Source organism: Carya illinoinensis, chromosome 13, assembly GCF_018687715.1.
Source record: "Carya illinoinensis cultivar Pawnee chromosome 13, C.illinoinensisPawnee_v1, whole genome shotgun sequence".
In the NCBI taxonomy this organism is placed as follows: domain Eukaryota; kingdom Viridiplantae; phylum Streptophyta; class Magnoliopsida; order Fagales; family Juglandaceae; genus Carya; species Carya illinoinensis.
In genome coordinates this window covers 16,629,806-16,654,861 of record NC_056764.1, presented here as the reverse complement: position 1 = coordinate 16,654,861, position 25,056 = coordinate 16,629,806, and the positions used below count along the sequence as shown (strand labels likewise).

At 34.9% G+C, this 25,056-nt stretch overlaps 1 long non-coding RNA gene across 16 annotated transcripts; it reads left to right on the top strand.

Annotated features, from left to right (window-relative positions):
* Positions 1–8,360: 8,360 nt before the first annotated feature.
* On the top strand, positions 8,361–21,162 carry LOC122292268. Of its 16 annotated transcripts, none has more exons than XR_006236879.1 (5): positions 8,361–9,794; positions 9,926–18,387; positions 18,848–20,363; positions 20,514–20,579; positions 20,748–21,162. It is a non-coding gene; the product is annotated as an uncharacterized LOC122292268 (long non-coding RNA). The 16 variants fall into 16 exon arrangements; XR_006236877.1 differs by having other exon boundaries at positions 20,514–20,616; XR_006236878.1 differs by having other exon boundaries at positions 8,361–9,439; positions 9,626–9,794; positions 18,848–21,162.
* Positions 21,163–25,056: the final 3,894 nt, after the last annotated feature.

The following is a 25,056-nucleotide window of genomic DNA, read 5'->3' as shown; positions in this document are numbered from 1 at the left end:
ATTACTCCATATGCCAAAATTCTTAGTGAAACTGTGATCTTTTAAAGGGCAAAACAACCAAGTCTTCCAACATAGTATATTCTTTGGACAAAATATGGATCGTGAGCTTCTACTTTAGATTGAGTTTGATAAAAAAAGAGATCTTCTCATCCAAGACCTCCTATGAAATACTTTGGAAAAAAAAATACTGGTGCTACAACAAAATAATTATAAAAAAATCTTTCATGACCTTGCAAATGATTATGCTTAATGTATAGTTGAGGTGGTGCCGATCTTTCTTCTTCTTTTATAACATCATTAATCTCTAACTTATTGTCAGAATCATTAATAAGTACATTGAGAAGGAAAGAATGACCTATAGAAAATGACGAGACATAAGAGTAACAAGTTAGATTCAATGAAAAAGAAATTTATAATGAAAGTTGGAAGAAACCAAGCTTATTTATATTGAAAGAAATTTATGACTGTTGGAAAAATATGTTTTTCAAGAATATGACAGTTAGATAAGGACAAACTTTGAGTTATAATGATTATCAGAAAATTTTCAAATTTTTATCATTAGAAACAGATAAACTTTGAAAACTATGGTCGTTAGAAAAAGTTAACGACTTTGAAAAAATGATTGTTAGGGAAGAAAATGTGAAAAACAAATAACTGTAAATATGATTATATATTAGAGAAATATAAAAAAATGATAAGTATTTATAAGTAATAGATTTTGAAAAATATAATAGTTGTAAGAATAAGAACTTGAAAATTATGATTGCAAGATAAAGAATAAAAAAATAAGAAAATAATATTTTAATTAAAATAATAAAAATGAATGGCTAAAATAGAGTGGGAGATGTAGAAATGTGAAATAATTGGATAGCTAAATCAGGAAAAAGTGCAACCTTTAGTTAAATTTAGCTAAAATTTTCCCTAGCTAGTTGGGAATTATGCTTTAAGTCCTACACTATTTATTATATATATTTATATAATATTGGTAAATTTACTTGAATAGTTGTAGATGTTATATTTGTCTTGATGTGTGAAGCTCTTTCATTTTATTCTTTAAGTGTGAACAGAATCTTTGAGATATGACAACAAGAAATATTAAATCAAACAATTCAATATACCTCACATCAGAAGAGAAAATTGTGCAATAACTTCAGCACTCAGATTCACATGCCTAATAGAGATCAATCTTGACATCAACATTTGAATCCCACTAATTCAAGACTTCAACATAGATAACTCCACATTTGTCAAATATTGTACATCTATCAAATATTGTATATTTGTTAAGTCTAGTCTTTCATTTCTAGTTTAATTCATTTCCGGCTTACCTTATACAATTATATATTTGAAATCTATTGAATGAATTCTTTTTCTTGTTCAAAACCATTTCTCTACAAACTTTCTTTCGTGGTACTAGAGCATCTATAGGTTCAATCTATCAATCAATCCAATTTTCTCCCCTACTTGTCTTTCTATACCATAGATCCTTTCTCACCTACCACTACACCTGCATCACTCGTTTTTTTTTTTCACCTTTACTTAGTTCATTGGTGTCAAACTTAATAACACCAACTACTTACAATGGCTCTCTCAACTTGATCTAGTCTTGAGGAGTCATGACATGTTGGGCATTGTGGATGGTTTTAACCCTTGCCCATCACCAATTCTCACTAATGCTAATGGGAAGGATACTCCAAATCCTGCCTATGAAATTTGGGTCAAGAAAGACCAATATTCGTTTGGGTGGATCAGAATGATCCTGTCTGAGTCAGTACTTTTACCATATTTGGCTTGAATACATCTCGCCAAGTTTGGCATGCTATAGCCACTTAGTTTGTATCCAAATCCAGGTCAAGAATCTCTCATTTGAAGAGGCAATTGCAGTGTCTTCACAAGGACTCCAAGAATTGTATTGAATATCTTCAATATGCCAAATTCCTAGCAGACCAACTTTTAGCCATAGGCAAGCCCTCGGAAGATGAGTTGAGATGAGATGGGGTGGGAGAACAAACCACCAAGCCTTATACTGCTTCCATCGGATGGATTACTCCTTCCAAGGTCGACACCCTCCCTCCCAACTACATGCACTGGTTGCTCAAACTGATCATGAACTGGAAAATCAACAATGGTATGCTCACAATGGATCTAATGCTCACATCACCAATCAACATGACAACTTGACTCTTCAGCAGCCTTTCCAAAGCTCTGAGATAGTATAAGTTGGTGATGGTGCAGGAATTTCCATTCAAAATGCTGGTTCGAGTATCCTCTTATCTCCACATTCTAAGGTTTTACTTAACAATATTCTTGATTGTCTAAAAGCTTAGACTAATCTCCTCTTTGTCCAAATATTTTGTGCTGACAATGATTGTTACTTTATACTTACCTCCACTTACTTTCTTGTGAAGGACAATTGGACAAGGACAACTCTCTTGGTAGGCAAGGTTGAAAATGGACTACATCCTCTCAAGTTGCAAAGGTTTCTCAATAAAGATGTCAATGGCTTTACTGCTTTCTTAGGCCTTAAAACTACTTTTCCAGTATGAGATTTTTGATTTGGCCATCCTTCCTTTGTACTCACTTCTCAATTAATAAAAGATCATAATTTGCTTGTCTTAACCACTTCTCATTCTAAGGACTTCTTTTGTGATTATTGTCCTCTTGGAAAAAGTAAATAATTACTTTTCATAGTATCTACATGCATTTCTGATACTCCACTTGAATTAAATCACACTGACATCTGGACTTCACCCATCACCTCAGTTGGTAGTTGCAAGTACTATATCATCTTTGTTGATGACTTCTCCCTATATGTCTGGTTTTATCATCTGAAGTCCAAATCTGATGCTTTTGAATCCTTTATTAAATTCAAACTATTTGTGAAAAATAAATTTCCTCACAAAATTAAAGGACTTTAGTTTGATAGAGGTGGTGAATACACCTCCCTTAGATTTCAATCATTTTAAAATCAACATGGCATTTTTCACCGAAAATCTTGCCCACACACCTCACAATAGATTGGTCTTGCAGAAAGGAAACTTAGGCACATCCTTGAAGTTGGTTTGACACTTCTTGCTCACTCTGGTCTTTCCAACAAGTACGGGGTAGATGCTTTCCTCACTGCAGTAAACACTATTAACAAACTCCCCACTATAGTTCTACATCACATATCTCCTCATAAGAAATTATTCAATCAAGCTCCCAACTACACTATGTTTTGCGTGTTTGGTTGTAAATGCTTTCCACTTCTTCGACCTTACTTCAACCATAAATTTGAATTCAAGTCCAAAGTTTATATCTTCATTGGGTATAGTCATGCAGGGTATCGATGTCTTGACAGCAACACCAACCGAGTCTATCTCTCTCGACATGTGATCTTTGATGAGAAATCTTTTTCTGCTAAGGAGGATGCTCAATCCAACTTGCTCTCCTAGATCAGTGCCTCATCTAATCCTCCATTTTACATTAATATAAGTCTCCCTACTCCATCTCACACTCCAAACTCTAACTCTCAATAGTTTGCTAGTCCACTACCAAACCCTACTACTTCTCCCTTCTTACCTATCTCTCCCAACCCCACTGCTCCTAACTCAACTTTTGATCTCTCAGCACCTTCCATTCCCTCTCCCACCCCTGCTTTTCACCCTATGCTCATCAAATCTCGTACAAGATCCCTCCAGCCTCAAACTTTTCTAGATTATCACCTTTATAACACTCGGTACCCTTTGTTGCATTTCATGCTCAACTTTTGGATGCGGAACCATCTTGTTTTTCCAAAGCCATCATTAATCCTCAATGGAAAGAGGCAATGACAGGAGAATTTAATGCTCTCACAAGCAACCAGACTTGGAGTACCCTTTCTCCTCGTCCATCACATCACAATGTACTTCGCAACAAGTTGGTCTACAAGATCAAGCAATGACCTGATGGCTCTGTTGAGAGGTTCAAAGCACATCTTGTAGTGAAGGGCTTTGATTAGCAGTAGGGTGTGGATTATTTTGACACCTTTATTCTAGTTATTAAGCCCTCTACCATTCGTATTATTTTGACTCTTGTTGTTCATTTTAATTGGCCCATACGGCAATTGGATGTATCCAATGCCTTATTTTATGGTCACCTCTTGGAAGAAGTCTATATAGAACAACCATAGGGTTTTATTGATGCTCTTCATCTTACTTATGTGTCAATTACACAAGGCCATTTATGGTTTCAAACAAGCTCCTCGAGCTTGGTTTCAATGTCTCTCGACTGTTCTGCTGAATTTTGGATTCATTACCTCTCTTGTTGATTATTCCATATTTTTATTCATTCAAAATGATGTCAAAATATTCATACTTATTTATGTTGATGATATTATCATCACTGGTTCACATGCATATGTTATTTCTTCTCTAATCAATGCCTTGTGATGTGAAAATTTATTTCATACATTTTCTAGGTCCGAATTGTTTTGATTAAGAGTATTTTGTATGTTTATTAGCTCATTTGTCTAGAATTTTAGGTGTCTTTTACATTTATTTAATTCTTGAAAATGTTTGATATTTTGTAGGTGTTTAATTATTGAAATAGGTTGAAATTAGGGCTAGGCTTAGAGAACAAATCCTAGTTGAGATGATCGAGTCAAAATAGAACACTGTTTGGGTTTTTGGGTTCTAATTGGAGCTACACACCTCAATTTTAGGTGGTTTTTGGTATTTTGGAAATCTAAGAGGCATGCCTAACATGTTTATGATGAGTCCAAAACCCAATTTTGCCTTTTTGAAGTTTGAAACTTAGAAGAAAGAGAGAAGTCAGAAATTGTCCAGAAGTTTACTACAACCCAGACCTTGTTTTGGTTTTCAGCCTGTATCTGAAGATCTTGAAGTCAGAATGAATCAATCCTAGGTGGGTTAGAAAGCTGAGAACGAGATATAAAATTTTCATGAAGGGCCTAGTTCCAAACTATGTTATTCTGATGCTCTAAATCTAGCTAGAAGTCAAGTAGCCAAGAATTAAATTCTCAATAGCCTACATGGGGAATATTTTTTGTTTCAAAATTTGAAAAGAGAATCGATTTTGAATGGATTAGATGGTCTGAAGACATGGAAGGAGGGTTTTGAAAAGAAAAATTTCCATAAAAAAAGAAAAAAAAAAGGAAGAAAGAAAAAAAGAAATCACAGAAGGAATGCATAAGAAATTCGAATTCGAAATGCGTTAGAAGACGACTTGTACATACTTTAGTATTTTGACCGTAACTTCCTACTCACATATCCGATTGATACAATTCTTAATGGATTCAAAATCTATCTTAAGGGGCTAAAACTTTCTCCTTAATAATGATTTCAAAATTTGACCTCCTAAAGCCCGTACATGTAACCAAGATAAGTCTAAAAAGTTAAGCGATTTTTTAAGAGAAATCAGGAAAATCTTAGGGTTTCTTTTCTACGATAAATAAGTATATTATTGGCATGGAATTGAAAGAGGAGAATTGAAAGGAGCAGCTATAATTTCGAGAGAAAAAACAAAACTCACGATTTCTACAATTATAGAGTTCTTTTTTTTTTTTTTTTTTTTTTTTTTTTTTTTTTGTAATTTTTAGTTGCTAAATTGTTATTAAGGATGTTGAATTCAAATTTATGTTGAGGAATAATTGAATTTTTTTATCAATTATGATTTCCTAATTTTCTTATTTTAGGGCTAGAATGTAGTCATTGAATTTTTAATATGATTTGAGTATGATTGTGTTGAATATCTTTTGTTAATTGTAATTTGATGATTTTGGTTTTCATTATTGTAATTTACTGGCCATGAATTGCATATTTAAGATGTTAAATGAAGTAACGAAAGTTGAAATTCAATATTAGTTTATAAATTCGTCAAACCTTGGCAGTGTAGTTCAGAAATAAATACACACTATTGCAACCTACATTCAAGAATTCCACATAGCATAACAAATTTATATTAATTTCTGTAATCACAAAAGTATACATAGGACTAATATAGGTATAGGTGTTATACCCTGAAAGAGGATATCAAATAAAAAAAAGGGGAATTAGATCATTGTAATTAGCAAAATATTAATGCAAGCAACCGTATTTAAACTCATTGTAGGAATTCAATTGATGATATCCAAGCCCTAAAAACCTTTCATATTTGATTTTTCAAGTTAAAAATTTGTAGTCAATCACATCAATTTGGATCGTCTAAATAATATAGGAAATTTTATAAATTGGTACTTGAATCTCCTTCTTATGGAAATGATACTCTTTTTATCCTGTTCTATTTGTCACGACCCATACACTTGTGGTAGAGTTTAGGGACTATCACCTTGTAGAGAAAATTCCCTCTCAAAGACTTGGGTCCTCTCATCTACTTCTTAGGAATTCAAGCCACTCACATCTTAACTGGACTTCATCTATGTTAGACTAAGTATATCACTTACCTCCTTCATCGCTTTCACATGCTTGGAGCTAAGCCTATGTACTCCCCTTGCACTTCAGGTTCTAAACTCTCTAGGCATGATGGTGAAGCTCTCTCTGACCCTACAGCATATCGCCGACTAGTGGGATCACTACAATACTGCACGTTGAGATGCCCTGATATTGCTTTTTCTGTAAATCAACTTTGCCAACATATGCACTCCTCCACCACTTTACACTGGATAGCAGCTAAGAGAGTGTTAAGGCATCTGAAACACACCGTTGATCATGGATTAATTTACTCTAAATCTCCACTGCATGTTCAAGCCCTCACTAGCTTTGATTGGGCTGGTGATCCTAACGATCGGCACTCAACTTCTAGCTTTGGTGTCTTTCTTGGCAACTGTCTAGCTTGTCTCTTGGAGTGCCAAGAAGCTAGCTGTAGTTTCTCAATCCAGCACTGAAGTCAAATGCTGTGCTATGGTTCTCTACACAGCTGAGCTTTTTTGGCTATGTATACTATTCAAAGAACTGTGTGTCCCTCTTTTACAAACTCCTACTTTATGGTGTGACAACATTAGTGCCTTGGCATTATCTTCCAATCCCGTGTTCTATGCACGCACTAAACACATTGTGGTCGATTATCTCTTTATCCGTGAGAAGGTACTCAATGGTGACATCCTTATCAAGTTTATCTCCTCCTCAGATTAGGTGGATGATATCTTCACTAAAGGTCTCTCTATCTCTCGGTTTAGCTTCCTTAAATCCAGACTTTTGGTTGAACCACTCCCCATCAGCTTGCGGAGGTAGGTTAAATCAAACAATTCAGCAGACGCCACATCAGTAAAGGAAATTGTGCAACAACTTCAACACTCAGATTCACATGCCTAATAGAGATCAATCTTGATATCAACGTTCGAATCCCACTAATTCAGGACTTCTGTATAGATAACTTCACATTTGTCAAATATTGTGCATCTATCAAATATTATATATTTGTTAAGTCTAGTCTTTCATTTCTAGTTTATTTCCTTTCTAGCTTACCTTGTACAATTATATATATTTGAAATATTCTATTGAATTATTCTTTGTTTTGGTCAAAACCATTTCTCTGCAAACTTTCTTTCATTTTAAACTAGAAACTTTAGAGACCTGAATCTAAAAAAGACTCTTACACATGTAGAACAACGTCAAAGAAGACATGCTTGTAATCGTGTGATATCTAGTGATTGGGGCAACCGGAATCCGGCCATATTTATGGCACATGTACTAAAGTGCATGCATGCATGATGCATCTAAGCATCAGGAAACTTGTGTTATACATAGGTTGAGATCAACTAATTCGTACCAGGGAATGCACTAGGACGGTGCATTTCTTTTTTGCAGTATTCGTGAACAATGTAAACAAAAATGTACATACTATCCTGGTGCATATCTCGTGTATGTATCACTATTCTTAAATATTTTTTATTTTTTATTTTTAAATTTCGTCGGTTGAAATGACGATTTTTGTCAATTTAGATTTCTAAGAAGTTTGATATATATTCTTTACCGATGGATCGAGATTCCACGTAACTTTGGTGATTGGGATCGAGTCTATTAATTGGTGGAATATGTTTCTATCATTTTCCAAGAACAAATTTATAGAAAAAACATACAAGAAACAAAAAGATGAGAGAAAAACGGAAAAAAAAGGGGGAAAGTATGGAAAGTCCATTATAATCACAAGAGGATGCCTTTAGCTCATTGCTCCCACCACCCAAAGTAACTAGGGTTTTGGGAAGATGGTGATGTTTAACTGCGCCAATATTGGGGCAGTACCGAACAGCTAAGCATAAACCAATCAGAATATCAAGATGGTAAAAACTTGAGACAGCCAATGAAACTTTGCGTCGGCCCTGTTTATATATCTCTGTCCAATAGTCACTCCCTCCATTGTTTTCATTCTTGTGAGTTGTGAGTTCTCTCTCTCTCTCTCTCTCTCTCTCTCTCTGTGGTCTCGTCCATATATAGAGATCATAGATCTCAGCCATTTACTCACCTTCTTTGTTTTTCTGTGCAAAACAGTATGCTTTTTTCTCCTTTGTTTCTTGCTCATTTTTATTGCTTGTACTTATTTGTTTTCTCCCCAATCAATATGTATATATAAACCGCTTTACCTCTATCGGGTTCTTGCTTTTTTTGTCCGTCTGATATATCAATTTTGTTTGTTGATTTACCTTTTCTTTGTGGGCTTAATCGCTGAAATCTGGCATGGAGAGATATGTTGCAGACCGGGGCTTTCTTTTCCTGTGCCGGAATCTGACTCGGCTTCCCTTTCGAACTGTTTCTGTTGCCGGAATCTAATCGGAGAAATCTGACCCAGATATGATTTCGAAAGTGTCAAGTCAATTCGATACAGATGGTTTCAGTCTCCAGTTTCTGTGACTTCATAAATAGTAGTGAATTATAATTTCTTTCTTTGGGGTACAGAAAACTTATGAATAGGGTTTTGTTTTGTTTTGTTTCAATAGGTCTTTACTCGATAGTTGAAAGTTTTGTTCCTATAGTCGTGTTGGACACGGTAGATTCTTCTTGGTGGTACCCCTCACGTACTACTTTATGTTTCAACCACTCATAATCGAACAAGTCATCTTTTCTTGTGGCGTCGGGCTAAGTCGTACATGAAATGTCATATTTTTTCCATTCTTCATTTTTATTTCCTTCTTTTTGTCTTTCCTTTTCTTGACGAGGGTCTCCCAATGGAAATGTTCGGATGTACTTCTGCTACCTTTCTTGATATAATATTTAGTGCACATATTCGGTAAAATCAGGCGTTGTGCATGGACGATATATAGATTGACAGTCAGTTGTTTGCGGGTGTAGCATCATCAAGATTCACATGCAAATGCACAGAGGTTGATTGCAAAATCTGCACTCTGCCACAGTTCTTTTGAAAGTGAGAATCTTGATGATGCTGCATCGGCAATAAACGACTACACAAATTAAAGAGGATGATCTCTTGCACTATTCAATACTGCCTCTTTTGCACTTGAACCCAGGTGATCCTTTCCTTCCGAGTACTTTCTGTTACCGTAAGCTGGGTTTTCTTTCTATCTTCAGTTTTTTTCCCAAAACAATCTGAGTGGGTTTACTGTATGTATATTTTTATATGATTGTCAGTTCTCACTCTGCAAACTGCGTAGAATCTTATAGACTATTCAAGGACTTCTGCTGACCTTCTCTAGATCTGTGAATATTCCTCTGAGCCAAACTTGCTAGGGTGGAAATAGTATCTTCTCAGGTGCTTATAGATGGAGATGGGGGATATATACTTCTGTCTATTTCTAGAAATCAAGAGAGAGAGAATCTTGATGATGCAGCTTGGGCTATAGAATTAACATATTATCGGGAAAGGTGATTTTTAATGCATTTTTGTTGTGTTTTCTTGCGGCTGCATCGGTGGGTGTTTTTGTTTTAGATCCATCCATGGATTCTAGAAATCTTCACCATAAATGTTTATGTGTGTTTTCATGGCTTATGTGCAGAAAGGCAAAGAAACAGTTACTGGTGGATGACAAGTCATCACATGAGCATTCTAAGAATGGATGGGAAAATTTGAGAAAAAAACTGCGAAGAAAGGTGACCAAAAAGGAAGTACTTAGCTTTCACGTTCGGTTCTTTCATCCGGTTTGATTATCTCAGCTATATATCAATAGCTTATTGAAGTTTTTGCTTCTTTCCATTCGAATCACGACACGATTCAAAAAACTATACACATCGACTTTTTATAGACATTCTGCCTAGTGGGTTTTTATTTGGAATTAAGCAGAAAATTGAAAATTAATAGGAACGAGAGTTTGGACTTTGGATCCGAAAAATCAGAGTAGGAGCTTATTTTCCCAGCCAGAATTATCTTTACCAGTTTACCTTCAGCAGCATTAATCACCCATCACTCTTGTTTGTGGACCAAACTTAAAAGATCAGACATCTTGCAACTTGGATCATTCGGCTGGCATGTAGTAACTCTAAAAGAGAGATATTGGTCAGTCCATGAATTATATTTACCACCTGATCTTCAAAAATATTTTACCCAAAAAAAGTCCAAAAAAAATGTCTTTATTTTCTTACTTTTCTTCTCTTCTGCTTCATTCATGACAGCAGTTATAATTGTCACTTCAAAATTCTGGAAATCTGTGTGCCTCTATCACTGTCTAAGCTGTCCTGGTTCACCTGCAATATTGGGGCTTCAGTAGAAGGGTATATGCCCATGCTTTGCTTTATTGGTTCTAAACAAGCTGGCTAGCTGTGAAATATTAGGACCACTGATTTCTCCAAACTGTTATTAATTAATGAGACCAAAACAGATCATACTAAATAATCCATAAATATAATATAGATCATCATCGACATCATAAAATCTTGTTTGTTCTTCTGGTTTTGTCTTTTTTTTTTTTCATCTGCAGAACTTGAAATTTCCACGATTAATTGCCTTTTGGTAGTTAAATGTATAGTGCGATAAATAATGACTCGCTATATATATATATATATATAAGAAAATTATTTGGCCAAGTAGGAAAAAGTACTGTACCCTACGTTAAATCTTCAGCATGGTAGTCATTTATATGGATGGCAGCACTCTGTTTCAGACGCATGCAAAACATGTTTAGGGTTTAGATTTAAAAAGAAAAAGAAAGAAAAAACTCTATGATTATTATTTTAAGACAGGATATTTAGTCATATTTGTTCTTATTATAACAGAGTACTGGATCTACATTAATATTGCTAATCTTGCCATGCGTGGATATATAGTATCATGTACGTCTAGCATTGCTGGCTACCTACACTAATCTATTTCTTATAGAACATATATAATTCACTACAAGAAATTTGAGTTTAGGGACCAAATCTTCTAAGGATAAATTAAATTTGGTCCCTAAAAGTAATTATTTGAGGCGAAAAATTATATTTCGTCCAAAAATATCGAATCAGTTTTTTACAAGTTCAAACAGACAAATATTTATTCAAACTAGAGTTTCTAGGATGGAATATAGCGTCTCAATAAACAAAATAGTTTGAACGTTCCCAAAACATGTTCGAACAATATGATATTTCACATTTGAATGTTGACATAACTATTCGAATGATACTTGTGGCGAATGATAGTTGTGGCGGGGGAAAGTTAGAAACCGTTCGAATGTGAGATCCAATCATTTGAACATTTTTTTTGGTGGGAAGTTATGAATAACTCTAGTGGGGATGGTTGCTATCCCGTTTGAACGGTGGCGTATATAATCGAAATAAATTTAATTATAGAAATTTATTGAGAAGCATTCAAATATTTGAAAAATAAATATTATATGAGTTTATTAATTCTCATTTTCAAAAGTTGAAAAATCTTCATATACAGATTAATTATTATTTATGGTACATTGAAATATATCATATATGCCATCCTAAAGATTTTATATAATTAATTTAAATATTAATTAACGGTTTTGTAACACCCATTCTTGGGGTGGAATTTTAGAAAATGATTTTAGACTACGAGACGAGAATTACTGACTTTTTTAAATTGAGTTCTTTAAAAAAAAAAATATTTCATAAATTACATAAAAGGCCTAGGCTTTCGTCATCTTTTTCTTGGGCCATGTTTGTTTTAACGCTTCGTCTTCATTTCATTCTTGTGTGGGGCACACATAAAAATAAAATAAGTCGAACACTCAGTAAGCATCACCTCATACCGTAAAAATATAAGAACATAAGTTTCATTCATGCATTCTTACTCATATACATACTTTACATAAGTTTCAATTATGCATTCCCACCTTGTACTCTCTTTCATAAAACTAAAACCTTTCATTCATACAATTAATTTGATCACTTTTCCTCTAGCCGTTATACACTATTACACCCCGTGTGTTGGGGTTAACGGTCTTTTGAGTCCAATTTCACCTGTGGCTGTAAATTGGGAATCCCTTAGTTAAGGGGTAGCCTTGGGTGCACTACCAATATTATTTATTGGACATTGCAATCTGTCCTGTCCTTTGGTACTATCATTCATTTATCAGTCATGATTGTTACGTAGTTTCATTCATTAAAACATTCATTTTTTTTTACTCATTTCCTTTCCTTTCTTTTTATTCATTCCTTTCATTCATCAATTCATTTCATTAAAACATCTTTTCGTAACATAGAACATAAATCCTCATCATTCATTTCATGGAACATGCATGCAATACATACTATGTATAACATCTATTCACATGCATACAACTATTCTTTGAGTGCGTAAAAAGGGGCTGCCAAATAAGGTCAGTACATACATATACTTAAACCTTTATACCTTAGCATAGATTTAAAAAGCATTTTATTAAACCATTCATTTTCATTTTCATAGCTTTAAAAACTCTAGAAAAGCATGAATATAATACTTCCTTGGACTCCATGCTATGCACATTTCATCTAATCCATTCATTTGAGTGTCAGATGGAAACCTATATGCATACACAACCTCACTTAATTTCCTTTTCATTTACAAGAACACTAAAAGTAGAACTTGCATAATAAAACTATCTCCCTAACTCTTAGTCCATTCTCTCCCTTATGGCTTTAACCTCTCATTGGTTCCTTACTTGGACTTCTCACACTTAGATTAGTCATTGTCCAAATAATCTTCATTATCTATTTACTTGCATACTCTTCCATAAAATTTCTAATTGTACAAACTTACACCTCTACCTATTCAAAATATCCATTTCCTTTCACTTACACGAGTCATCATCCAATCCTTGAAGTATAACCCTTGCCATCATCAATCTTAAGCCTAAACTATGAATCTAGAAGCCCAACTTCATTCTCTAACTAATAAAGTGAGATTTCATGCTTCACTTTAATCCAAACCATCACTTTCCCTCACAAAACCTTCTTGGAAATCCCTTTGGTCTTCCCTATGCGCCACTTCCCTATGCATGGCTTTCTTGGAAATTGAAAATGTGTCCATCTAGAAGATGCTAGGCGTGTAGGATAGCTTGGCCGAGTGCCTCTTGGTTTTTCCTATGCATCTCAGCATTTCATTTTTCTAGAAGCATCTTTGCATGAGTGACAAATGGCAATGCTACTAGGGTTAGGTGTGTAAGCCTTCCCTTGGGCTTTCCTAACACTCTTGTCTCCCCCTTGGCCCATTATCAACACTAGATACCATTAGGGATTGAATGTTAAGCTAAAGTTTAAGTCGTCTTGGGTTTTCCCTTATGGTTGAATTACACTAAGAGTTCTTAGGAATAAAATCCACAATTAAGCTTATAAAGCCTCTTCTTCCCTTAAATCACCAGGGCCCTCTATCACTAAGGCAAGAAAATATTTCATGGCCCATGCTTCACTATGTTGGGTCATCACATCCTCCCCTCCTTGAAAAAAAGATTTCTTCCTTGAAATCAGTACTCCGACAGTAACCATAACAATTGTAGTTAGATCTAGGGTTACTACCTCCCCTCGTTGCTGCCATGGATTCTTCTGAAGATGAGGATGAGGGTGGTGCTTGATCCAATTCTTTTGTTACTGAATCTTGAGAAAAATAGAACACCGCATCTAGGTCGTAGTCAAAATACATGTTCACCCGCATTTCATTTAATTTGTGCTCTATCTCAAGCTCCTTGTCCTTGATAGGTTGGCCTTCTTCACGGAAACGAATGCGATTTGTAGATGTGTCTGAGGTCTCACAAGGCATAAACTTAATCAAGCATTCTTCCACTGCATGACTTGATTCCACTTCTGGATTAAAATTTCGTAGATTCTCCATTTCTGCTTCTTTCCAGCTAGGTTGAGGTTTCTGGTCCTCACGGTAATGCTCGTTGATTATAAAGGTTACCATGGAAGTCTATATACAAAACGTGAGTACGATGGTGCTCAAATTTCTTTATTTGTCTTAACTGAGCTGCCATCATTTGCTAAAAGACAAGAAGGATTTTCGGTTTCCTCCTACCACACACCCACCCATGAGTTTTCTTAGATTTTTGCCAAGTGCCAACCATGTAAAGAGTTTCTAGAGGAAAAGATGAAAGGACATTAGCACAAAAGACCATCTTAACCCTAAAGTTTCAGCCACCACACTCAAGGCACACACTCACACGCCACTTGTTAACTAGGGTTACAACAAAAGGCTTTGGAAAGTGGAAGGTCAACTCGAGAATGTGCATGGAATGAGAAAGACCTCCATAGGGAAGGGAGAGAGAGAGGGGCGGCATCTAGAAACCTCCACATGCCTAAGCCATGTGGCATCTATGCAACATGTTATTTTGAGAAAAGGAAGAGATTAGTGAGTAATTTTACCTAGTAGCCCTAATGTACACGATTGCACTTAGAAACTTTTGAGAGGGGCATTTGAGGCATTTGGCCAAGAGGGGAGGAACCCCACACGCCACCTCAAGCTTTGATCTTTTCCAAGGCAATCTCATGATAAAACTCAAGGGACATGGAAGGCAAGGGGGAAGGAAGAAGGACAATGCCATTTGTCCTTTATACAATGGGTTTCAAGTGACCAATAAGATTTTGTGGAAAAGTTCTATATAAAGGGGAGAGAGATACACGCTCAAGGGTTTCTTTTGCCATTTTTGGACCTCTCATGTTCTCACCTTCTTGATTCTCTCTCACACAAGCATTCAAAGGATTTCTCACTTTCTCACACTTTCCTTCCAACCAAACAAAGGAAAACTACCTTCAAGAAGAGATTTCGGCTTAGCAAAGAAGAAGCATGGTGAGATTTACTTTCTTGATTCATGCACACACCCACACATGACATATTATCAACTCGTGGAGATGAGAATCTCTAAATAGTTTCAGTTTTGACCAAACACTCACAGTCTCACACTGTTCTTAATGAACCAACTAGGGTTTCCTAGGGTTTGGGATAAGCCAAATAATGAGGAGTTCAAATCCTTCATGTATTTAGCCAAATACTTGCCTTTTTACCTTATTTTGAGTTATGGAGAAGAACACAAGAAAATGAGAGACTTCTTAACTCAAAACCCTAGAAACCAATTGACCTATTGGTGTTTAAACTCGAGTAGTAGCCTTAGCAATCACACACACACTTTTACCTCATGGATTGGGGTTTTTAGAGCCCTCATTCTAACTATTTACACTTCAATTTACAGCTTGCTATTTGTTAATCTCCATGGATTTTTATAAGTACACACTCAACTTACTTCTTATTAATGCATGTACACTTTTGTGCAAATCCTTAGTTTGTTTCTATTACTTTGATTGCTATTCTTATTTTCTTGATTGAATACTCTTACATGAACTTGGAATATGATTATGGAATGGCTAATGTGGTTTATGATGAAAAATGGTGATAAGATTCTGATGTGCTTAATTTCTATATAAGTTTTGTCATACTTTTATTCTTAATTTTATACTAGTTTGTGTTTAATTTTCTTATTTCTTAGAGTTTTTATTTATTTTGTTTAGGAATAAATAAACTGAAGGAGTCATCAAAAGAATAAGAAACATTCAGTTCTCGAAATTCCTTAAGTACCCTTTGGTAATTGAAAGATAATTTTTTCTAAAAAACTCCAATAAGGGTAATTTCAGTGTCTACAGAAAGCCAAGAGAAACTCCTAGAACTTTTATTTTAAATCCTTGGCCAAAAATGAATATCTAGAAGGCGGAAAGGGTGCATCAATTCAAAAGTTGCAAAACTGCCAAATTCCTGAAATACCTTTCAGTATTTAGGGCATAACGTCTTGTAGAAAACTCCAATAAGGGTAATCTCGGTGTCTACGTAAAACTGAGATAAAAACCTACAACTTTAGTGTTTAAGGGAGGGCCGAAAACGAATATCTTTAGGGACAAAACAGCGCTTCAAGCAGAAGATAAAAAATTTGCAGAATTGGAGTTCATCAATGATAGAGATTCTTGATCTACATAGAGTTTCCTTCTTAACTCTTTAATATTCTCTTTGTATAATTCTCATTATGAATTCCATAATTATTATGATTTGTTTTGATTAGATTATGAACTAATTTCTATTGCTATGGCTATATTGTAGCTTTTTCATGACAATTCCGAACCTTATTTCGTTGTGATCATAATTTTATCATTCATTTTGAGTATACATCATTGAGTTTAATGCCTTGAATTATTTAGCCAATAGTTGAATGATTTGTTGTTCATGTTAATTTGAGAGATGATGCATGTAGTTTAGTTTCATATGATGTATGTCATGAATTAAACGAAAGACAAGAATGTGCCAACCTGATTTGTGCGGCTTTTACGTGAAATATTATTAATCTTAATGTGGTCAAATGCTTTTAAATTTGTATGGACATATCGCGGGTTATCGTAGGTTGAGTAATTCTAATTCTACTCGAGAGAGGGTCTTAGATAAGTTAGAATATTTCACTGTCAAATATGATGATGATAGTTGATTGATTGTATGGTTAAGATTTGAGATTGGATTGGTTAAGTGAGTCGGATGCCTTAGTGTTTTATTCTTGGGTGAAATCTTCTTCTTTTCAAGTGTTTGGTCAATTCTTTATTTGTTGATTTAATTTAATTTGTTGCTGTTTTTCTAATTCAAAATCCACCACATTTCTTGATTTTCAAATAATTTAGAATTAAAACAATTTCAATAGTTAATAGGTAAATAGTTCTCGTGGGTTCAACATCTTTCTTATCATTATGTTATTTGGTACGATTTCGTACACTTGCAAAATTTCACAAGTTTTTGCACCGTTGCCGAGGACTATTTATTTTCTATTACTTTTGATACCAACTAGTTCTAAGTTAATGTGAATTTTTTTTCTTTTTAAGTCTTGATTGTTAATTTGTTTTTATTTTTCTTTTCAGCATTCCCAAGTTATGCATGAGACGTACTCGAAGCTTGGAGTCAGTACCTTTTGACCTTAAAATTGAACGCACCCTTCATCGTTTGAACAAGGAGAATGAGGATTCCACAACTGAGAATGAAACAATGAAAGATCAAGTTGGAAATAGGACTTTGGGAGATTATGCTGTCCCTTTGGTCACCAGAGCTACTTCTAGCATTAGACGACCTGCCATTCAAGCCAATAACTTTGAAATAAAGCCAGCAATTTTTCAAATGATGGATTCAACGGTACAATTTAGTGGCATGCCACATGATGATCCAAATGCTCACATAGCTAATTTTTTGGAGTTATGTGATACTTTTAAACATAACATGATTTCTGATGATACTATTAGATTGAGACTCTTTCCATTTTCCCTCCGAGACAAGGCAAAAGCATGGTTAAAATTACTTCCATCGTTAACCGTAACTACATGGGATGATTTAGCTAAAAAGTTTCTAGCAAAGTTCTTTCCCCTAGCCAAAACTGTAAAGATTCGAAATGATATCACCACTTTTGTCCAATTTGATATGGAGTTGCTTTATGAAACTTGGGATAGGTATAAAGAATTGCTTAGAAAGTGTCCACATCATGGACTTCCTGTTTGGATTCAAGTGCAAATTTTCTACAATAGTTTACAACCTACAACACGTACAATGATTGATGCAGCAGCGTGAGGGACTTTGATGAAGAAATCACCGGAAGACGCATATGAGTTGGTGGAGGAGATGGTAACCAACAATTATCAATGGCTAGTGGATCGAGTGACAACAAAAAGAACTCAGAGAGTTCATGAAATTGATCCTTTATCTGCTTTAGCTGCTCAAGTTGTAGCTTTATCTAAGAAATTAGACAATGTCCATGTGAGTTCCATTCAATTTACTAATGTAATTTGTGAATTTTATGCAGGAAATCATATGGGGGTAGATTATCAAGTGGGAAATCTATTCGCCAACAATAGTTTGGAGTAAGCAAAATTTGTGTCGAATTACCAACGACAAAGCAATCCTTATTCCAACACTTACAATTCAGGATGGCGAAACTACCCAAATTTACTATGGAGCAACTCTCAGAATGTTGTCAAGCCTCCACCAGGTTTTCAAAATCAACAACAAGAGAAGAAGATGAATTTGCATAAGGTAATGGCATGATTTATGGTCAATGTGGATGCTAAATTTCAAGAACATGACATTACTCTAAAGAACAATGAGAATACTATGTGGGGCATTGAAAGGACACTTGGTCACTTGGCAATATTTATGCCTGAAAGGCCTCAAGGATCCCTTCCAAGTACCATAGAAAACAATCTGAAAGAGCAAGTGAAGGCCATTACTTTAATAAGTGGAAGGAAACTTAATTTAGAAGAGAAAAAGAAAAATTCTGGAAAAGAGGAGATGACTGTAAGAGCAGCATTGCCCACTCCTGTTCTGAGCCCAATAGTGAAAAGCTCAGGAAATCCTCCCGAGTCTTCTTCTCTTACTTCTCATTATGTTCTTTCTATACCTTTTCCTTAAATACTTCAAAAAAATAAGCTAGTTAAACAATTTTCTAAATTCTTTGATGTTTTCAAAAAATTACATATTAACATTCCTTTTGCAGATGACTTGAAACAAATGCCTAGTCATGTGAAGTTCATGAAGGAGATTCTATCAAATAAGAGGAAAGTAGGAGAGTATAAGACTGTGATGTTGACTGAAGAGTGCACCGCCATTTTCCAAAATAAGTTGCCACCAAAGCTTAAAGATCCAGGGAGTTTTACTATTCCTTGCACCATTAGATACTCTTATTTCGAAAAAAAACTTTGTGTGATTTAGGTGCTAGCATAAATTTGATGTCCTTTTCTATTTTTAGGCAATTGGGGATAGGAGAGGTCAAGGCCACTACCGTTTCACTTCAATTGGTGGACCAATCCATTAAATGACCAAGAGGCATAGTAGAGGATGTTCTTGTTAAAGTTGACAAGTTTATTTTCCCTGCAGATTTTATTATTTTAGATATGGAGGAAAATAGAGAAACCCCACTTATTCTTGGTTGACCGTTCCTAACCACGTGAAGAGCTATCATAGATGTGCAACAATGAAAGCTAATACTACGGGTGCAAGATGAAAAAGTTACATTCAATGTGTTTGAGGCAATGAAATATCTGTGAACAACCAATACATGCCTCAACATAGATATGATTAAGGAACTTATGGTAGAAATTTTTGAAGAGAGTTATCCTAAGGAACAGCTTGAGGCATGTCTTATTTAATCTGGCACTTCTGATTCTAAGAATTCCAATATAAGCAATTGTCTACACTATTTGAAAGCATCTCCACCTTACTTACCTAAAGGGAAGTAAGAAAACATAACATTGGACGAAAACACTACTCCACAAAAGCCATCCATTATTAAGGCCCATTCTTTAGAACTCAAACCTCTTCCTTCTCATCTTAAATATGCTTATTTACATGATTCTTCTTTACCCGTAATAATTTCTTCATCTTTGATAGGTCTTGAAGAAGAGAAATTATTTCGAGTTTTGAGAGCTCACAGGCAAGCTTTGGGATGGACTATAGCCGACATTAAGGGAATGAGCCCTTCACTTTGCTTGCACAAGATTTTAATGGAAGACAATTATAAGCCTACAGTGTAGCCACAAAGGAGACTTAATCCGAACTTGCAAGAAGTTGTGAAAAAGGAAGTTCTCAAATTGTTGGAGGCCAGAATTATTTACCCTATTTATGATAGCTCATGGGTAAGTCCGGTGCAAGTAGTGCCCAAGAAGGGAGGAGTGACAATGGTAGAGAATGAAAATAATGAACTCATCCTAACAAGAACAGTCACGGGTTGGAGAGTGTGCATAGACTACTACAAGCTCAATAATGCCACACGAATAGATCACTTTCCACTTCATTTCATTGATAAAATGTTGGAACGGCTCGCAGGTCATGCTTATTATTGTTTCCTAGATGGATACTCGGGATACAATCAAATCCACATTTCACCAGAAGATCAAGAAAAGACCACTTTCACTTGCTCGTATGGAACATTTGCCTATCGGAGGATGCCCTTTGGTTTGTGCAATGCTCCAGCCACATTTCAACGATGCATGATGGCCATTTTTCCGGAGATGGTGGAAAAGTTTCTTGAAATTTTTATGGATGATTTTTTCTGTCTTTGGTTCTTCATTTGATAATTGTTTAAATAATATATCTTTAGTTCTACAAAGATGTAAAGAAACTAACCTTATTCTTAATTAGAAAAAATGTCATTTATGGTGCAGGAAGGAATTGTACTTGGGCATAAAGTTTCTTCCAAGGGCATTGAGGTAGATTGAGTCAAAGTAGAGGTGATCAACAAATTACCTCCACCTAGCACGGTCAAGAGTATGAGAAGTTTCTTGGGACATGCGGGGTTTTATCTTCGTTTTATTTAAGATTTTTCTAAGATTATTAAACCCCTTTGTTCTCTTTTGGTCATAGATACTCCATTTAACTTTTCCAATAATTTTTTGCAGGCATTTGCACATTTGAATAAGAAGTTAAGTTCAGCCCCAATTAGAAGTGCACCGGATTGGGTACTTCCATTTGAATTGATGTGTGATGCAAGTGATTATACAAAGGAGTTGTGCTTGGATAAAGGAAGAACAAGGTTCTCCATGTTATCTACTATGCAAGTCGTACCTTGACTGATGCCCAATTAAATTATGCTACTACAGAAAATGAATTGTTTGCCGTGGTCTTTGCTTTTGATAAATTTAGATCAAATTTAATTGGGTCAAAAGTAATTGTTTACACTCATCATTTTGCTCTTAAATACTTGTTAGCTAAAAAGGAAGTTAAACCAAGGTTACTTAGGTGGATTTTACTACTACAATAATTTGATTTGGAGATCAAAGATAAAAAGGGAATCGAAAATCAAGTAGTCGATCATCTCTCTAGACTTGAGCACACAACTGAAGAGAGAGCTCCACTTTCTCCAATAAATGAGGTATTTGTGACGCCCCCAGATTTTTGTTTGGGATCGGATGAACATTTGAAGCGTCGGGACATGCAACATAAGCTTACCTGCCATCGTTCATGACATATAAGATGTAATGTTCCTAACATGCATATAGCATTATGCAATATTCGCAGAGGATAAATTTTTTTTTCTTGCGCAATACTATGCACCAAACTTATAATATCTCAAATAACTAAATCGTAATCTAAGCATACTTAACAAAATAAACATCCACGATTTCAGTACGAGTCTTAGAAGACTGTAATCTAAAAAACATGGGAGACTAGACTTCATATTTATATTACCAAAATATACTATTGAGGAAGTTCGTTGAGTAACTCGTATAACTTGACTAACGAGGCTAGACTACTGTCCAAAAACTAACTATGGAAGCTGTAAGCTCCGTGTAGTGTTTGGGGCATCAAGTCAACCTTCTCCAGTCTACCAATGTCAACTCCTTGCTCTGATCCTGACACATCGCCTACCATTCGGGGGGAATGGTAATTGGAACTACCACGATGAGATTTGATTACAAATTTCAGTAAGTTAACAGGAAACTCTCACACATGTTAATGATGTATGCATAGCAATAAAAGCATGAATGCATAATTAAAGTCGTAAGTAAGTATAGCATAACTTGACATATAGCATGGCGTAACTGACATAACCTGAATTGAAACGTGAATTGAACTTGACTTAACATGACATGAACTTGAACTTAAAACATAACATGGACTAGCAACATAACATAAATATGAACTTGAAACATAACATAGAGTTGAAACATAGCATGAACGTGAACATACATGACATAAACATGAACTTGAGACATAATGTGAATGTGAACATAACATAACATGAACGTGAAATTGAAGATAACATGTACGTGAACATAAAATGACATGAACGTGAACTTGAACATAATATAACATAAACGTGAACATAACATGATATAAACAAGAACTTGAAACTTAATATGAACATGAGCATAACATGTATGTACATAACATAACATGAACTTGATCTGAAACTTGACTTAACGTGAACTTGATTTGAAACTTATTCTTATCTTATGGGGTCACCATGATTGTTTATTCTTTCTCATGGGGTCACAATGATTACTTATTCTTATCTCATGGGGTTACCATGATGATGTATTCTTATCTCATGGGGTTACCATGATTGCATATTCTTAACTTCTTGACTTAAACTTGAACTTGAATTCTGACAATCAAAATGACTTCGCCAGTCGTTTTGTCAGGAATAGTGAACAATCAGAATGATTCCATCATGCGTATTTAAAAAAAATCATGTATCCTATCAATTAGAATGATTACACCAGGAGTACCTAGTAATACTCTGACAATCAGAATGATTATATCACGAGTATTTTAAAGCACGTACCCTAATAATCAGAATGATTACACTAGGAGTACCTAATAATACTCTGACAATCATAGTGATTACATCACGAGCATTTTAAATAAGATACCCTAACAATCAGAATGATTAAGCCATGAGTATTTGCATGAATGAACTTGAACTGCATTCTGACAATCAAAATGATTTCGCCAAAAGTACCTTGTGTGAATTACAAATGGAGATGCTCGGATAATCATAATGATTACATCGTGAGTATCCTAGACATAACTGACTTAAACATAACTTGAAAGACATGACTTACTTGAGATGGAAACATTTCGTAACATCACCGAACATGTAACGTATATCATACTTAACATGACATATTTGCAACATTGAATATTACATGATATGACATATATGTAATATATAACATACTTATAACATACAATAATACATGATAGAATAGATTGTGTAACAGATAATATCCATGATAGAATAAATCATGCATAATAGATAAACATGTAATGACGTGGCATGGCATGACATATACGGTAACATACATATATAAACTGTAGTTCCCTTACCCATCACACATACATAATAAACTGATAGTAAGTTAAGAGCAAACTTACTTCGATCATCTCATGCTATGATAAAAAGTGCAAAATACAAGAAACTGTAAGAGAGTATTTAAAAGTTAGAAATTTAATTACTAACAATTAGAAATGTGTAAAAGAGACAACATAAAGTAAAATTACCATTTTACCCTCTACATGTGGGAAAATAACCATTTTACCCATAATTTAAGGATTTCACATCCTAATTCAAAAAATTTTCAAAATTTACATTCCTCATGTAAATTTCTAAACTCAAATATCAACTCAGAAAAATTTAAAACAAATCACAAATATAGAAAACACACCATGGCCGAAACATCCATAGGCCATTTCTCTTGATTTTTATTAAAATTCTTTCCAACATCAAAACTCATGCTTAAACCAAAATTTTGCAAGAAAGATCTTCCTATCCTAAGTTTAAAACCATACTTAAAACATCCATTTATACGAAGCTAATAATCAACGCTAAACTTTTTTGTAAAAAGATCTAAACACTTGAATCACAAGCTTTAACCCTAAATCAAAACATTTCCAAGAATTTCAAACAATCAAATCTTACTTCTAACATATTCATAACATCATACTAAGATCAACCATGTTTTAAATCATCAAATTAAAGTCATCAAAAGCATAAAATAACACTTGAAGTTTTTGGTTTTACACATAGTCCAAAAACAGAAACTTTTTTCTCAAATAGTTTTGATAAATCTCTTGATCAATGACTTACAAAGATGAGATCTTCAAAATAAAACATAAAATGGTTTAAAAATGTGTCCTAAAGAAGATCCAACCATAAAAATTAAAATCACATGGCTAAAAATTAATAAAACATGGATCTAACCCAAAAAATCAAATCTTAGGTCTAACTAGAATCTTCTTGCATAGAAAAATCATATCTTTGAAAGTAATACTAAATAGCTTCAAACTAATATTATAACATGAAAATAAGAGACTTAGGATCATCATATAAAAATATCAAATGTGACGTCCCCAAATCCCTATGCACGGACATGGGGAAATCGAGATGTCCGGATGATGACATCACGGGTCATCATCCTATCGACGAGTGTCAAGTGTGTGTAAAAGTAATAAATGTGCAAAAAGAAATACGCAACGGGTAACGAAAGTCATGACTAAGTACCAGAATTTTTTTCTTTTTTTAATACAAAACTGTTTAAAACATACATAATAAAATATTACAAAACACAAATATTATATCAAAGCCAAATAGAAAATATAAACTCCACTCAGAACTCTGGCAGAGCCGCATCCTCGGGCTCAGCCTCCTCCTCCTCCTGGAACTCTGCACCAAAATCTACGGAACCAAAAATAGTACCGCAGGTAAGTAAAATCCAAACACCACTAGATAAAAATATATAAAACTCAAACAATATGCATGAAAGAAAAACCAATGCACATGCCCCATAAAATCATAATTTTTCTACGCACACCAAAAAAACCCATTTAGCTCACAAAAACATATCCTTAAAACCAAGCCTCGCCATTATCCCAGATAATGGCCCAAAACCCTACCACCATTTTTCCAGAAAATGGATCAAATGCCTCGAAACCAAACCTCACCATTTTTTTCGAAAATGGCCCGTATCCGAAAACCATAAAAACGATCCAATTATGCATGCACCATGATCTCCCCTAGGGATCATCCGCACACCCTGGCTCTGTCCCACACCGCAGGTAACGACTACGCGTGTGACACCTAAACGAGCGATACCCAGACTCGTGCCCCGCGCGTACCTGGCCAGGCCATCCTCTAGTCCCCGCCACTCTAGGGACCACGGAGTCGACACGACAGCGTTACCGTATCATGCGATCCGGTCGTCG